An 18,746-nucleotide genomic window follows, 5' to 3' on the forward strand; every position below is an offset into this window, starting at 1 on the left:
ATTTCCATAGAAGCCCAGGTTCTGGTGTCAACATGGGCTTCTATTGGAATTCTCTGCGGCATATTATCAAGCCCATTAGTCCATTTGTCAATTTAATGAATCCAATTTTAGTCCAATTGCAATGTCTGTGTTTTTGTTGCTATGCAATGAAAACATGTTATTTGCTGTAAAGGTATTAATTGCATATCACAAGCATTAGCGTGCTCACTTGAGGCAGTTGCGGAGGCATCTTCTTGAGAAGTATTCTCGTACAGCTATTTACAAAGATAACATACAAGCAATATGATATATTTAGGCACCCTGGGTGGAACGTTGGAAGCTGGCCTGCCAATCAAAATGATCCCTTTCCGTGCTATGGCTGTCATTAGAGCCCCACAAAGGGAGCCTTCTGTGCAGGAAGCTCCTCACATCCCTCCGATGTGCTGTGGGACCTGGGCAGGGCCGGACTGGGAACCAAAACCGGCCCTGGCAAAGAGCTCGGCCGGCCCCGGAGGTTTGGGGGTGCCGCCGAGCTATTTGCCAGGGCCGGTTTTCGGCCGATTTTTTTACAGGGCCGATTTTGCAGTTATGCTTCAAAAACGGCCCTATAACAAAAACGGCCCCCAGGGGCCCAAAACCGGCCCCCACCCGTGCGGCGCACCGGGGGATTGCCCGGTGCCCGCTACGGCCAGTCCAGCCCTGGACCTGGGAGCTGTGCGGGAGCAGGAGGCCAGGAGCTGTTGTTGGCTGAAAGACAATTTAAACAAGATTTGGCATAGCCAATAGGTTTCGCCCAGGGCTTTAAGTGAGATGAAAAAACTGGGGGGTCTCTCAAACGGGTGTGGCTGATATAATTAAGGGTGTGGCTTAAACACGCATAAACTGAAAATCTGGGCTTAGCATAGTGTGCCGCCCGACTGGTATTTTGCTGCTCCTGTCATTGCATCCATATATATAATACAACAAGTAACATTACACCTGCTGCAAGCCAGGACTATTGGCTTTGTCAACAGTTGTTAGTTGCATAAGATAATATTGAAAATGCTTCCGTGCTGAAATGCTGAGACTGTGAAAGAACTATGACGAGTTACCTCAAAGGCATGGAAGGGTGGGCCTGCTGCAGAGTTAAGATTTATTTTTCCTGAGGGTGAGGGCGAAAATGGACAGCCCGATAGGTACCTGTCTCAGCACGTGCTTTTAAGAACTGAAGCACCTAAAGCAATGGTTTCACCTATGCAAGATCTATTGGCTTTGGCTATGTTTTTCAACATGGGCAGAGCAGTGCGGGCAGCTGTGTAACATGCCTTAAAGTAAACAAAAAAAGTGCCATGACAAAGTCAGCGCCAGCCATGCCACATCCTGCTTTGTTTTATTTACGTTAAAGTCATTTTGCACCACAGCCCATGCTGCTCTGCAACATATCGAAAAAAACACCATTCGCGAAACCTATTGGAATTGCCAATGCTTGTTTTGTTTCAATGTGGCCACACTTCACATCAGGGTAGAAGCCCATTTAGAAATCCGACCAAGATGCTACTTTTCAGGTTGTGTTTTAGATTTTATTTTATAATTGAACAATTTGCCATTTTCTTTTGGGCATTTCTAGACGTCTTTTGTTTCTCAAGTGCTTTGTAATTTTGATTAATCTTATCTCACCTGAGATCTGTGTCTCAAAATTGTAAAGAAGGCCCCAGTCTTAAGATGTTTCTTTCTGTTGCAATAACTCTTACCAAATCATGCCAATTATGTTTTGCCATGGCAGTGCACATTAAACATTCACAAGTTGTTAAAGTTAGAGTGCCCTCACGTTTGTTCTGTTACTATATTTCCTAAGGATGGAAAGATCCTATTTAAAGGGACACTACATTTTTATTATGATTGACAATGTCAAAAGTTCTTACTTGGTATATGGAGAACAAAACAGATGAAAGGTTATACATGGAAAAATTAGTAATATGAAAGCTTGGGGGGAGGAGCTTTCCTTGCTTGTTAATTATAGTTGTGCATCTTACACTGCTTCGCTTCTCCACTGAACTCCGCGTTCCTTAATACCATCCTCATTTCTATGCTTTGGTGGTTTTACAACAGGTGAGACATCAAGGAAGTCCTGTCATGCAAAAGCCTAGATGCAAAATCTCAACAGTCATAAGCAACCAAAGTTTTATATAGCGCAAACTCGACCTGAAGGTTTTTGTAGCACTTTACGCGAGAAAAAGTTAAATTACACAAGGATACATGCAGTTTTTTAGGTCTCGCCTGGCTATTGTGTAGGCTATCGCGTAAGCGATCGCTCAGCAAGACTCTAGTAAGGGGCTCCCAAAACTGCTCCCAAAAGCGGATTGCATGGCGAGCACGCGCACAATCACGTGCATCGTGCCGCCATGCAATCCGTTTGGGGAAGCGCTTCAGGCCACTTAGTGAATCTCCTGTCCTGTCGCTCCCCTCTCGCTAGTTCGTCGTCTCGGGTTACTCTGGGTTGCCTCCCCCGTCTGGCTCAGACTTCCAGCATTGCCTCCCCTCCTCCCAGACTCTGGCTCGTCTATCTCCTGAATGTCTTACACTCTGTCTACTCTCCGCGCGCCTTCTTTCTCGTACTCTTTCATACCCCCGTTTTCTTCCTCAGCCCCAATACTTGCTTCTTGCTACCCCATTTAACAAAACCATAATGAAGGGCAATTACACACGGGTATCCTTTGCAAGACACAGAAAATTACAAATTCGACTTTAGAGGAAGTTACGTGCTCTTCAAAGCACATTTCGTACTATTTTCTGTCAGGTGATTTTTAAATGGGTTGGCATTAATACATCTTGCTCAGCATTTTGTCCTAAAAAATACCAGTAACATCATTTAACATGGTGATAGATACAGAAGAAAGGATGTAACACTTTACTGTATTTATGCGCATATATTCCACGGTGACTTGTCACATCCACCACAAAAAGCCATATTATGGATTTGAAAATAATCCAAATGTTTAGATAGGCTTTTATTGATAACTTTGGAAGCAAGCCTGGGTTATCAGGGAACTAGATCTGCGCAAAATAATAAAACAGAAATGGAAAAGTCTTCGCATTGCCAGATATATTTTAGAATCCATTGCTTGGCATTGTGTCCAAAACAAGCAAGAACGGAATTAGCGAGGAGAGAGTTGCCGGCCGCAAGAGGGCTGGCTTTACAATCTGAGACGCCGGGGTCTGGTTTAATTAGCAAACATCAATCATGATGCGAGAGGGTGCCAGAAGCCCGAGCGGCGCAGCTCAGCATAAGTAACTACAGATGGGTGACCCTGCTGCCATGGTACATCAGCAACCACGGACAGTGAAGGCAAAGGGCGCGGTCTCTCTGGGAGTCTGAGATTTGAATATTCACACACTCTCCCGCCGCGGGCCAGGCTCGCGCATGCCGCCACGATGGTGCGCACGCGCAGAATTTCAGAGGACCGTTTATTTACATTTTAGTTCAGGTGTTGGGCCTACTTTAAAAACATTACAGGCACTTATGTGCATCGAGATTTTATTTGATCCCACTGCACGGATTCAAAAAAATTTCCTCAAGTGTTGCTGTTTTAAATACAATTCCGTATCACTGTGGGTTACCTTCCACGCTTTGGGGAAGCACTTCAGCCCACTGGCGTGTGCACGTGTAGCCACACCCTCGGCATCATACTTCAAAGGGTCCGATCTTTACTGCCGATCTTAAAGCACGTAATTATCTTGTCCTGGTTTTGTTTCTCAGCTGGCACAAACAGGGTGACACTTCACACTGTACCAGACTTTCTGTCTTTCTCTTTTTTACATCCAATTCCCAATTTTACGACAATGCGAAGTGGCTGCTTGGGTGTTGTATGGACGCGGGTAGAACACACTCGTGTTATGGTGTACATAGGTGCAGCGCTTTATGCAGTTTTACAGTTGTTTCCTGTCTCTTTATAAATTTATAACAAAAGTGGTTAGCAACAAAATTTGCATGTTATTCCTTAAGAAGTCGGAATAGGCGAAAAAGCAACCCCCTTCTCTCCCCGCGATAAATTATATTGTGCATGGCCAATATCTATTCCAACACATTTTTTTATGTGAAGGGCCAGGCGCAGAAGCCATTCTGGGGCATGACTGTCATCTAGCGGAATTTGCAAATATTGCTTGGAGTTCAATATTTTCCTATATTTCAGGCCCGTGACTTGCAGAAAATAAATTGCCTTTTTATGCAGGTTTGCATCGCGATTTTTCGATAACTGCGAGGTTTCTTAGGTTTCTAGCGCAAAGCTTTCTTGAAGATATGGATTTTCACACAACTGCGAAATGTTCAGCTCTTATGGATAACCCAGCAGGGCAGCGGACACGCAAATTACTTCATCAGAATTATCAGTAAACTGTCCAGTTTATAAAGAGTGACAGATCCACGTGAAACAAGTGCATATGTTTGTAACTTAAGGCGTTTCAAACAAATGGCATTCTGGTGTTTCCTAAGTGTTTCAGTGTACTGAAGATGGGTGAACGATATGCGCATTTCACTGTAGAAATGTGATACGTGTGAAACAGAATTGTCAACACTTTTTGCAATCAGTTGGTTTCCATTTTTTTTTCGAAATCACCCAGTCATTTATATATTTGCATATTTACGTGGTGTGCAATTCAAGTCATAGTACTACGCCACTGCATTTGGGGATGAAAGCCCTTCGTCGGATATCTCACATAATTATGTACATCTCGCGTTTTAAGTGCTGGGCGTTAAACTGGATCCAAACACTCCGTCAAGCGCACTCTACTTTGAGAGGAGGCGCCAACAGGTGTTTATACAATACATTGTCTGATAATGTTAAAAAACAGATTACAAAAGGACACTTGCTGACAACGCCATGACGTAAGTATTGCATCCCCTCATATTTATTGTACGACCTGTAAAGTATACATCGTTTCATAAGTGGTCCCGGGCTGGGGAAGGGGAATGGACCACTGCCTCACTTGAACGCTACGGAGATACGCCGTGCTGTAACCATTTAAAACAAACGGGCGTGCAGGTAGCACAGTTTTGAATTTTACGGGTAGCCATAACTGGTTGAACTACTGTCATGTCTGGGTGAACTCTGCACAACAAAGCCCGGTTCACAGCACTTGTACCCAAGATGGTGGTGGGGAGAAAGATTACTTTTAAGCACTGTAAAGCCGGGAATCAATGATTGGCGGTTACTCCACACCGCCCACCGCGACGTGCCACGCCTGAAGTCCACCCCAAGCACAGAAGAGTAACAAGCATTTGCAATGCAATAGGTCTCGCATTTACGAGACTTTAAGCTATTGGCATTGTAAATGACTATGCCTTTTATTTATGTTTTGAAAACAAAAATAAAAGCCATTATCATTTGCAATGTCAACAGCTCAAACTCGCGTACATGCGAGACCTATTGCATTGCAAATGCTTGTGCTTATAGGCATGGGGAGATTAAGTGATCTGTTCAGGATAACAGGATGTTCAGCTGGCGCAGAGACTCAAACCTGGTTCCCCAGCTCCAAAGTTAGCAACTCTGCCTGTTACGTCACTTCTTCTCTTCTCAATTAAGCCTAGGCAGAGTTCGTTGAATATGCGGAACTCCGCGAAGTGCAAAAAAACCTCCACCGCTCTACGTGGAGCTCCGCAAGCAGCAGAGTGCGTTAGATCAATGCCGTTCGCAGTGATTTTCAGCACCGGGTGTTTGTTCGCACTGTGCAATAATCACAAACAGAACCATGCACAGCTCGAATAGGCGCTGCTTCCTTTCTGCCGCTCAAGTAGATTTTTTACTGCAGCGGCAGCTTTCTCAATGCAGACGGTTTCTCAACAAGAGCGGTCGCGAGCATACGCCACCACTCGCAATGGGAAATCTGAACGCTTGCGTTGAGAAATCTTGCCGGGAGGTTGATTTTCCACGCTTGCACTCGCCAACTTGACGTTGACGATCGCAAACGAGAAAAAAATCTCGCTTGGTGGTGGATTTTGCTCGCTCGCGCCCACCAACTTGACTTTGATGAACTCGAGCGAGGAAAAAAACTCCGCTATGCAGAGCAAAGTTTTTCGGAACTCCACGAACTCTGCGTAACGCGGAGTGCAGGAAAATTCTGCAAACTCCATGGGTGGAGTGGAGTTCACAGCCAAGGCTTACTCTCAATGCAGAATGCCATTTCTCTCTGGAAAATTGTTTTTCAAGAAGATGAGCGTTAAGTGTAAAGTGAAGCCTCACGTTTTTTATTTATTTTGTGCGGTTCGTTCTCTTAATTGAGTGTGAAATGAAAGAAAAAACCATTCTGTCAGCACAAATGTGTTTCTGACACTTGTGTCGTTGCCATTCCTGTAAATACGATACTTTTGAAGCTCGGAAGCATGTTGAGGGAGAAGAGCGGGGCTGGACAGCAAACACAAGTGAAAGGGAGCAGTAACAACTGGAAGAGGGGGGTGGGAAAGGAGAGGGACTACATGAAAAAAACCAATACAGGAGTCTGCGGCCCGTGGGGGGACACAGGCCGCAGGAAGCAGTACTTGGTCCAAGCTCCATGGCCTGGACGAAGATTTGAAGTCCAAGAGGAAGCCGGAGGCGAGGAGAAGGCACTGACACATAGGAAGCAAGCAAACGAGAGTGGTGTCCAAGCCAACCAATGGTACGTAAAGGTAAGTAATGGGCGAAACCTAAGCCCCTTTTAAGAATCTTTTTTTTTTTTTTACAAAAGATTTTGCATGTGAAACAAAAAAGGGACTCCATTCTCCTGTGGCGTTCACGCAGCTTCTACTACAACAGCCTCCAGGTCACACGGGTGGTCTGGGCTCCTCCTCTTGCTTTTGGAACGAGGGCAGCACTATCAGCCAAAAAAAAGTAGAAAAATCTAAACAAACAAACGTTTTTTCAACTTTTTTGTCTGCTTGCTCTTCCTCCTTAGCACAATCAAAGAGAGGAGCGCAAAATCAGAAGCAGCTGTGGGTGCGCCCAGGAAGTTGAACTGTTTTCCCAGTTTTTCAGGTAAGAGAGAGCTCCTTTTACCTTTTTATGAGGGATCGGGGTGTTAGTAGCCTGATTGCCCTTACCTGTAGGGCAATAATAGCCGTTATTAACCCTCCCTCTATTAATGGCCCTCCCAAGCAGCTTGGACCCACAATGGCAGAGAAGATAATTGATAACTCATATTGCCAGCAGATGTGGTCATAAATCTTAATTAGTTCATGTTATTTATAATTCTTTTTCATCGGTGCAAGTCCACATCATAAATGTCCATTATTCACAAGTCTGTAACATCATCAACCCTCATGGAAATGGTTTTTCTTCTTTGATATCACTCATTATGCTTTTGCTTCCTGTTCACGAACCATCAAATACAAATGGCGAATTCTTACTCTAGAACCATTCCTTCTCTACTGCGTGTATTGTAGATACTCAACTTTTCAATCAAATTACCATATTTCGCAATACGCTACCATTTTTCATATCCAAATAGCATGACTATAAAATCCGTCGTATCTAATATGACCTGAAATACTCACTAAAGATTTACATAAACACATTTTGGAGCCACGAAGGATGGGAACTTATTCATGCTCTGCGGGCAAACATTGCAATAACCTGCCCAAAGGACCAACAATAATGTAAAAGATGTAAACAATATTTAGAATTGCTGCGCAACATGTTAAACATGGAATTGAACATAATACAGGCTTATCACAAAGGTAACTTACACTTTTGAGTAATTTACACATGCAAGTTTACTCTAACACTTTTGTGAAACTTCATCACTTTTTGCTATTCACCATTAAAGGGTGTAAAGTTACACAAAAGTGTAGTCTGAAACAAGGGTAATGCCAATATTAGGGGTGTAAGTTAATACTGACAAAAAGGAGCAGTAGTAAGTCCAGCACCACTCATTGCCAGCCACTGATACCGCAACACACTGCCATAGAACATAATGGAAGCATGTAGCTAAAACAGAAGCCCAAAGGAAAGGTTACATTAAATTAATTTAATTCGATTTTTAAAATATAAATGCAAAATTATTTTTTGTTAAAAAATGTAAACACAATTTAAAATATAATGTTATGATAAACTAACTTTTTTTAATTTAAAAACAAAAAAAACTCAATTACAAAAATATTTTTTTTTAATTAACTCTACATATTTTAATTTGAGTGGGATATTTCTGTTTGAAACGAAACAGTGCACAATCTATTCCTTGGCCTAACTATGTTAAAAAGTTGCTCCAAGACCTTGGGATGATACATTTTTTAGTAAATAGACCCAACATTAATCCCTCTTCCAAGACCCAGGTGAAGTCACAGTACTTGGAATTAAGCGGTAATGTAAGGATGGAGATAACAATTTACACGGTAACAGCCTTTCAAGTCCTTTGCATTAAATAAGGCTTGGACACCAGCTACTGTGAATATGTCTTTATTCCTGGCTTGCAGATCCCTATCTGCCGTTACGCTCCCCGCTCCTCCCCTTCTTCTTCCGGCCATGCCTGACCCTGACGTTACAGGTGGGTCAGGCACAGCGATGCTACACATTCCAGCACTATACCTTGCTTGCTACATGTAATGGCATGGAACCCTACCTTATGTGGATTAAAGCCCCGCAACATAGATTTTATCTACTATGACTGCGACTTAACATGATACATTTTTTAGGGGCTTTTCCAGTTACTGGTTTTCCTCACTGCCAAGCTACGCCTGTGATGTGACATCTTGTCAAACCACTAGTCATTTTATGTTAGTTTGTTTACTCTATGCTTCTTACAGATTGTGTTTTTTAGCCGTGTGCTTAGGGGGAACTCTTTTAAATCATATAAGGAGGGTTTGGTTTTCCTCCAGCGTCTTGACTGTAATGTGCCTGCAGTTTTAAATTTTATTGTTCAAGCCTTGAGGTTAAGGAAAAGATACGTTATGATTTTTTTAACTTTTGCGAATCAGTTTTTTTGTGTGTTTTTTGTACAGGCCCTGAGGTTATGGAAATGAAATATGTGAAGATTTTTAAATCCTTGCTATGCAGTTTTTGCACAAGGACTTCAATAATTAATTGGGCTCGACTTTTTTTGTCAGGGAGAGTATTGCAATTTTAAATTGTATTGTTCTGGCCCGGAGGTTAAGGAAAACGTATACAACAATATTTTAGATCCTTGTTAATTAGTTTTTTCACAAGCAGTTTTATTAATGAATAAGGTCCGACTTACCTTGTTAAAATTCTTGATCGTTAGGAAATGATTTACAGACTAGATGAAATTTGGTCTCATTTTTTTTTTTTTTAAATTGGTGTGCATATAGTGTCATAGATCTGATTTGTATTTCTGGTGAAATCATGTATTTTTAATGTGCTTTTCAGATTGTATTACAAAATTGAAAAAATATGTGAATGAATGAATGAGTGGGATATTTATATTTAAGAAATTGTGAAAGAATAATGTTAAATGTAATATATTTAAATCAATGAAGTATATGACTAAAACTTAAGTCAATAGTACTGTAACATTTTTAAATTGTTCTACATTTAAAATAAATATGTTGCTTTTAAATTTAACATACAAATATTTGTACTAACCTTTATGCAAGTTTAATAAACCTTTTTACTTTTCCCTTTAACCAAGATGACATGTCACATTCGCTGGAGTGTGTAGGTTGCTAAGTAACTGATGCCATTTTCTCAGAATTAAACCAAACACAATATTCAGGAAACAATGTAAACCTCCTCATTGCAATCAGCAGCTAGAAAAGGAGTAGATAGATTTTTAGAAATGTTTCCTAAACCATGTGGGATTTCTTTTTCCATTTGCCAACCACGTGAAGAATTTGATACAATTAGCTGTTGGTTAACATCCAACAACCAAAAAATAATAATCAGAAACAAATGTAGAAAGGTGAATCCTACCACTCAGAAAACACACAGAAATGGGGAAAAAGAGATTAATTAGATATACAGCATTGACAATTTCTTTTTAAATCCTCATGTTGGCCGAAATGAATTGACCAAATTCAGACACCTCTATTAACCAGATCACTTTTGAGCCTCCTTACCAAACTTGTAATCAGGTCTCTATCGTGTTCAGAGATACTACATTCCAGTTCCTGGTATTCTTTTATTAACCAAATGCTTGCTGGGAATTAAGAGCCTTTCTTCAATTAAACCAATTTGACTAAAGTGCTACATTATAGTGTTTTGTAGAATAAAAAACTGGAATGGAATATGGTGTCTCTGATGATATGTGGGCATCTGGTAAGTTGTATGTTAGAAAATCATTAGCAAAAATATCATCTGAAAGAAATATTATGTCCTAAATATTGTTTACAAAAATATCATCCAAATTTCCAAATTGGTGTAGGTTTTCTATTATTCACGCCAATGGGGCAATATTTTTGTAAATGATCTTATGGATGCAATATTTATGTAGGACAATATTTTGGTTGCAATATTTTAGTACCGTACCATATGGTAAATCGTACTTCACTTAAATAGACATAAGACTTCCAGGTAAACCACAAGAAAACTCCACAGTCAGTCAGATCATCACCACGCTCTAAAATAAGGTAGGAAGAAGAAGAGAGGTATCATTTCTACACATCTTGAGTCAACACATGTAGGAGCCTAACTGACCGGAGGGAGATAACAAGAGACATCTTCAAATGAATTGCGGAACAGAATGAACTGCTATGTATGCAAAGCATATGAAATAGTAACTACGCATGAAGTGGTTATATACCAGGCGTTAGATAACCTCCATTTTTTGTGCCAATCCCAACTCTTCCACAACTCATTCCCTTCCGTCATCCCTTCAATCTTTCCTCTTCTCCACTAGTTTTCAAACTATATCCCTTCTACTCTATCTTTTTAATCATCTTTAATGTATAGCACCAGTACACTGTGGACTAAATGTTGTCCCACAACAATATTGTGACCTAAATATCGACTATCAAATTATTATCATGTTAAGTATATAGAAGTGAATATAGGTCTATTTTTCTTTACTCCACAAATACATAGCTTGACAATACATATTTATATGTGTGTGTGTGTGTGTGTGTGTGTGTGCGTGTGTGTGTGTGTGTGTGTGTGTGTGTGTGTGTGTGTGTGTTCAAGAAAAAAAGGTTAAAGTGACAACTTGGTTAATACTACCTTACTTTGCATTAAAAAATAGGAATTTATTGAAAAAGCAAAAGTAAAGGGTCATTGTAGTTAACTGAAAATGTTAATTAAAACATAATGTTTTAAGCTAATAAAACCACTGAAATTCAGCAGTTCTAGTTATCTCAAGTAACTAAAACCTGTGCCCTAAAGTAACTATAACTCAGCCACAAATGTCCCCCAGCATGGTGTAATTGTAGGCAGGGGTAAATGTGCTACCATAAGCAGGGATCGGAAAATACCATGTAAAGTTTAGTCACCTGACAAACCTGTGAGATTGGAATATTCAAATCGTTCAATCTCACCCTGGAAAGGATGGAAAATTACTTTAGTCTAAGGCAAGAGTAAATGTGTTTTCACAGTGTTAAAGGGCTGGGAATACCCCCAAAATGTGTGTTTGGGGGGTTTGAGGATAAAGTTAGCAAGTGCAAACACTTATATTAAGCATTTTTATAAGGATAATGTACTTTTAAATTTGCATTTGTAACTGCCCATGATTGTGAGTACTCCTGTTTAGCTGTGAATGTCTCAGGTGACCAAAATTACTCCCTGAATTCTTTGAGCATTCCAAAAATGTGCACATCTTCTTCCAAAGGTTGATGTAAACCTTTGGTGTCAGCTTTACCAGTACCTTTCTGAATCAGGCTCTCTTTCTTTATCTACTTTCAAATCCAATCCTGACTTTGTTTTCTCTTATATTTCATCTGATCAGCTATGGGTATCCCATGAGTCTCTCTAACTTAATTCTAACAGAACCAGAATATTGTTCTATACAGCTCTCTCTACACATGTCTACAGGATCTTCGCATGTCTACAGGATCTTTCCCCCTTTTCTCCCAGCTACCCACTCCCTCTGTCCTCTTCTGCCAGTAACTTTGGCATGGTCTTTGATGTCTCTTTTTCAAAATTCATCTCTTCTGTCTCCCTGGATCTGGTGCTAGCAACTGGAAAACATCCGTCAAAATCTGTTCTTTCCTAGTTTACAATTCACTGAACTTCTAACTCTTTCTCATGTCGCATCTTCACTACTGTTCTCGCCATGTTTGTCTTCCTTCTGTTTTTGCCAGTACACACTTGATTAAATCAAAACTAGTGCACAACTGAACCTCCTCACATGTTCTGAACTGATGAGAGCGCCTTGACACTAAATTAGAGCCCTCCACTACCTCACACTTGAAGGTGCTATCCATAAATGACAGAAGATGGAGAAGGCCGTGCAGCTGCTCTACGGATATCCTGTAATGGGACCCCCACAGTCTCTGCCCAAAGTCTGGCATCTCTCTGTAGAACCTGCTCATAACGGCCTTCACCTTTGTCCATTATGCAAAAGTCACACACTTAAGTCGCCTTCTTAGTGTCGCTACTGATAGATTGAAACACTGATGAGCCGGACCAAAAAATAAATAAAAAAACACAGATACATTGTTGACACAATTTGCTACAGCATCAGTAATGGAAGTAAAAGGTGTGGCCTTAAAGGTAAAGTCAGGTTCTCTGTTAGATCCATGTCCTGTTAAAATCGTCCATCTTGTGATGAATGCAGTAGCTCCTGAATTAACCTAATATATTATTAGAACATTGGAACGTTGGCAGCTCCATTGAAAACAATGGAGCGCTCCGGGCTAATACTGGCCGGTATAAGCCCGGAGCACCAACATTCCAATGTGTCTTTGTTCACAGCTCTGGCTGTGAACAAAGACTTCAGGGAGCCTGAGGGGATTTCAATCCCCTCGCGCTCCCTGAAGGGCTTTGTTTTGTTAGAACATTCTGCCCTCTAGTGGCAGAATGTTCTAATAGCCTTATAGCCCTTCGTAGCAGGGCTATACCGCTGTTAATGGCCCGCTGCTGTTGTTAAAGTCCCTCGCCTTCGGCTCGGGCCTTTAACGCTGCAGCGGGCCATTAACAGCCGGTATAGCCCGCTACGGCGGGCTATAAGGCTATAGTCATTCATTACAGTGTTACCTCCAGAGGAAAGGAAGAAGGCAATTATGAGGCCCATACTTAAGAACCCAACTGCAGATAGTATGATTTTCAGCAATTTCTGGCCAATATCTTTGTTGTCATATCTGTCAAAGGTGGCTAAAGCCCTGGTGAATAACCAACTTTCAAAGCTTACAAGTGACAGTGCTTCCCATGTTGGGTTACGGTCAGGATTCTGAGCCCATCAGGGGTCTAGCCATGATGGACAGGCTCCAGATGATCCAGGATGGGGCAGAAGGAGCAGCTCTCATCCAACTGGATCTATCCACAGCCTTTGACATGGTGTCGCTTGATATACTCGTCTCCCAGTTTAATGAAATAGGGGTCAAAGAGTTGGCTTTGGGCTTGCTGGCATCTTTTCTGAAGGATCAATGCCTGGCAGTCAAGTTGTCACGTCATAAATCATCCTCTTCTAAATCAGAGTGTGGCAACTCTGTTTAGCATCTATGTGGCCCCTCTGACCTGTCTAACTGTATGAGTTGGCCCTTATGACCTATGTGGATAAAACCCAAATAATCATAAATATGAACAGTGATACCTCCTTAATGCCGTCTAATTTTATTGATTGAAAGTAGTGCCATTTATTAAAAAGAACTGCCTTAAGCTAACTAGAGGAAAAGACAAAGGTACTTATTCTAGGAGGATCCTGGACTATTTGGACTCGTGATGTGGCATTCATCATTGGGAGAGCTCCAATTGAATAAACGCAGGTGCTTATTTGAAAGTCCTTTGAGCCGATGGTGCGTGACTTTTTATGATGCTCCGGCGGCGCAGAGTGCAGACCCATATCTACGAGGTCACGCAAAGCCAGTTTGCATGGCTTTTCATGGCCTCTCAGATATGGTGTAAGACACCGTAGTGCAAGTCTTTGCATTGCCTTACACTGCGTCAGGGACGCATTCCGTGGGCATCGCAGTGGGTGTTCCCAGGAAACACCCACGGGTTATAGTGCATTTCCAGATTTATAAGGATCTGTAAACATGGGAATGCGCCAAAACTGTATGCCTCCACAGGTCAGGTGCGACGGGGATAAATATCTTTATTTCGCCTTGTTTTTCCTCTTTCCATGTGCGCTGCATTATGCAGCGCACATGGAAAGAGGAAAACGCCTCCATGAATTGTGTTTGTGCAGGAAGGTGTCCCTTCCTGTGCAAAAACAATCCTGCCAACAACTCGGACACCGTTGCACGCGGTGCAAAGGTGTCTGTGTTGGCACTAGCCACCAAATTGTGCGCTGACGCTGGCTGAAAGGAGAGGAATGCAGTACCTTGTAAATACGGTGCATTTATGCCCCTTTGATTTGGTGTAGGGCAGCACACCAAAAAGACTTGCGGTACTGCCCAGCGCCAAATGATTTTAAATGAGACCCTCAGTACGTAATCTTGTCTTTATGTTTGACAGTACACTAGACTGTTTGGCACAGATTGCAAGCCTGATATTTACTGTGAACTGACCAATTATAGCATCTTGGCTTGAATATTGTAATGTATTAGTTCTGGAACTTCCTAAATGTACATTGAAAAAAGTTCAGATCATTGAAAATGTGGTAATCGGAGTGATGTTAACTCAATCACTTCGAGTCTTGGGGGTAGATTTACAAACATTTTGCGCTGGGTTAGCATCACAAAAGTGACGCTAAAAAGCGGAAATAGTTTTTTTGCAATTTACTTTCCAGCGCAAAACTTGTTTTGTGCTGGAAAGCACCCTCAAAGCAGCGTGAAGCACTGCTTTGTGTTACTTGGCGCCAAAGACGGCATTACATGGGTGGAACATGGGCGTTCCATGCAATCACCCATGCCTTTTGACTTAAACCATATTTACAAAGATTTGTAGACATGGTTTTACGCAAAAAGTTAACGCCCCTTCAAGGGAGGCGCTAACAGAAGAAATGCTCTTATTTTTCCGTGTTTTTCTGACTTTGCATGTGTGCCGCACTGTGCAGCACACATACAAAGTGGGAAAAGCTTTCCATCATGTCTAGGCATAGTATTTTGTACAAGAAGGGTACCCTTCCTGTACAAAACCTATGCTAGACTCATGCACACACCCTAGCCCCATGGCGCCATGATACTGTCTAATTCTATCCATTTTAGAAGTATTAGTGCCAAGATGCCATGTTGGTAAACATTTCAGATGACATATTATCTGCCCAAAACATCACTAAAAAGATCCCCCGATTACAACGAAACAAACAGGTCATGGTTGGAATTAATCTAGGCCCACGGTGAAGGCAACCCGAACAAAAGTGTAGGGAAAGCAGTCTTGAAATCTGGGAACCCTCAATTGAAATGAGGTGATCAGCACCAGAAATAAAACCTTGATGGAAGCAATTTTGGAGGTACAGTCAAGGACTCAAAATGTTGGCCTTGCAGAGATGCCAGCATCAATGGCAGATCCCCTTCTGAGGTAGGAAATGTAACTTTGGGACTAGACAAAATAATATCGGGGCATATCATCAACAACCGGTGATAATTATCGCTAAGCGCACATAGCGATAGGATAATTATCGCTGGCTATCGCTTGTTTTTATCGCGGAGATAGCGCACTATCAGCGACACTTATCTCCAGAGCAATAAAATAACCGAGTTAGCTGCCAAATGTGCAATTATCGCTGGGATTCCAGCAATAATCGCACAACGTTTGGCGCTATGTTGTTGATAGGGCAGGGCATTTGTAACCATGATTTCCACCTTCCATTGGATGTCATGGCTAAGTCAAACTAAGGTCCTTGCATTTGGCTCTGACCCATAATTCAGGCGTTAACTTTAGCAGCTGTTAATGCCTTCGGCAGAGGGCAGTAATGCTTATATTCTTTTTAAATAATCCACACCTCCATAGGGATATAGTCTTATGTAAAATGTCTCTATGTAAATACTGCTAGCATGTAGCAAATTCTATTCCAATTCACACAAACAGTAGCACACATGAAAACAACATGAACGCAATGGATGTTAAAACAGCAGCCCAGCAGATGCCAGCTGGCATTAGAATCAATTTAGCAATTTCCACAAGAACATGCATGGACAGGAATGCAAGCACAGAATAAACCCACATAAAAACATGACTGGGGAGACTGCCTGCGGACATACCCTTCAAACGAGCACAGAATAAATCAACTCTGCTACACGTGGTGCAGGTGTGACTTGCATTATGCTGGCAGGCTGCCAGCCACAGTTTAACAGGATATAGACTGAATGGAGGGCACAAGACAAAATGCAAACATTTTTATGAAGGAAATTTGGAGCCTGCCTGCACGTGCAAAAAAATTGATTCTAGTGCAGCACAGAGTATTTGCCAGTGATTTATTCCAGAATTCCACACATCGTTTTGTGTGTTTTTAAGTGAGGTTCCCTACCTATCACAGGTATGCACAGAGATGAAAGAGCAAACCCTACTCGGCAGTGGCCAGGAAGCAAACACCGCCCTTCCGAGAGGTCACAAAGGGGCATAGACAACGTCCGCCTCTCAGATGGGCCTCCCTAGCAGGCCACACTATGGAGACCGCTCCCCGGGAATATAGCATGTTACAACGCATGCTAATACATCGTGTTCATTTACAACTCAGTCGCTACAACGACTGCGGTGTTAGAACGTGATACCTTTACAACGCAAGTCATAAGTTTGACTTGCTGTAGGGGGCACGCTGGACTTAGGAATAGTATAATTTACTATTCTATATCCAGCCTGCGCAACAGTAGGGAAGGTGTTAGAATAGTAAATTATACTATTACTTAGGTTAGAGCACCCCCTACAGCAAGTCGATCTAATGACTTGCGATGTAAGGGCATCGCGATCAACGTGGTCATTGTAATGACCGCGTTGTAAAGGGAACGCAATGCAGTGACCGCGTTGTAAAGGCTGTCTCCCCTCCCCAGAGCACACTGGTCCTCACACAGAGTACTCATCTGACTCAGACACACCTTACCTTCATTGTAAGGATTGGCCCGATCCCTAAGGAGTGGCTTTGAGCATGTTGGGTCAGCTCAAGGAATGTTCACTCCCTCCTGTCATTCATGATAAAAGGAGGGTCACTCCCACCTCCTGTGAATCCATGACATCCCAATTAACGCTGCACGTGAGGGTAAGCTTCAAGGCTCACCCTCACACAAACTACAGACCGTCTGCACAGCACTCTGGTGGTGTCCACTGGCTGCACAATGGATGCTGACAGTGACCATTGACTCTGATTTTACTGGGTTGGGCTCTCATGCAAACTCCTTCCGCATAACAAAACTAAAAATACATTTATTTGAGCAGTCAGAATTAACAGCTGTATCAGGGTGGGGAAGCCAGGTGTTTCTAGTGCCTGCACCAGGCCACAGTCACAGATCCAAGCTGTTGGCCAGTTTCCCAAGAAACCCCACTGTGTACTTACTAACTGTAGGAGGGAGTGCAAGAGCTGCAGACAGCACAGCTTGGAAAGGCACAGAATGGAATGATAACACAGCCTCAGGGGGCCACATGTTGATTCATGGGGTGCCTTTAAAACTGGCCTTCCTAGCATCAGTTATGGAAACCGGCTGCTCCAAACATGGTAGCTTTGATCACGGCCGCTGGAAGGATGTGGGCCTGTGGCTTCCTCAGCGATTTGAGCTGATATTAATTAATGGTCACGTCAGTGGTCTTATGCACGATATCTTTATGCATCATTATATAACCATAAGAACATGGTATTAGTTATTTAGTTTGATAGTATATATTTATATGGCCGTAGGAACATTTGTCGGAGACTTGCAAAGAGCGAACCTAGCTAAAAAGCAATAATAATAATAATAATAATCCACATTTGTAAAGCGCGAACAATCACCCTTAAGGGTCTCTAGGCGCTGGGGGCCGTCGGGAAGATTAAGCAAGCTATTGCCCAGAGTAACATGGTGATGGGCTAATCTGCCGCCGGCAATCGAACCGTGATTCCCAGATTCCGGAGTCAGTCGCCCTGGCCGCGGCGCTACACCTTTTCCACAATGGCGCCCATTATAGAAGCGATACAGGAGTGTAAGGACAAGGGAGAGGGGGACACTGATGGGCAAGAGGAGAGAATGGCTGTAGGATGCGGAGGATAAGAGATGGAAATTACACCAGGCGGTTGGGGGAGTTGAGTTTATGGATCGGTGAGCACACGGGGTGGGGAGGGCAGGTATTTAACATGAAACAAAACCTCCGGAATTAGAAAAAGAGGCCAGATGTACAAAGTCATTTTGCAGTTGCAACACCTGAGAGTCACAAAGCCCCAGGGTTAGCAACTACAAAATGGCTTTTTCCCATGTACTAAACTCATAACGGATTGCTATTTCGAAGGTATGTGTTTAGGGTGTACCTTCTAAATAGCGATTAGTTTAAGTACGCATCAATATTTTGCAACCAAAATCCGGTTGTGAAATTTTGGAATTTTACAGACACCTCAAAGGAGATGGGACCCCTTCCCAGCCGTGGCCCGTTCAGGTAAGAGCGGTGGTGTGATGGGGCCGGGTGAGGGGGATTTCGACAGACGACAGCAATGGAAAATTATTTATTTATTTAATTTTCCCTCTGTGTTGTCTCTCTAAATCCCCCCCACCCCGCCCCACCGCTGTTACCTGCACGGGCCACGGCTGCCCCTTCCCCTTTCTGAATGTTAAACAAGCATTTACAATGCAATGGTCTCGGCATTGGTAAAGTTAG

At 42.4% G+C, this 18,746-nt stretch overlaps 1 protein-coding gene across 3 annotated transcripts in view; it reads right to left on the bottom strand.

Moving 5' to 3' along the window:
• The window catches only part of PAPLN (papilin, proteoglycan like sulfated glycoprotein), a 487,850-nt gene that overhangs the window by 178,259 nt on the left and 290,845 nt on the right, over positions 1–18,746 (bottom strand). The gene's annotated exons all lie outside the window — the stretch shown is intronic.

Source organism: Triturus cristatus, chromosome 9, assembly GCF_964204655.1.
Source record: "Triturus cristatus chromosome 9, aTriCri1.1, whole genome shotgun sequence".
Taxonomy (NCBI): Eukaryota; Metazoa; Chordata; class Amphibia; order Caudata; family Salamandridae; genus Triturus; species Triturus cristatus.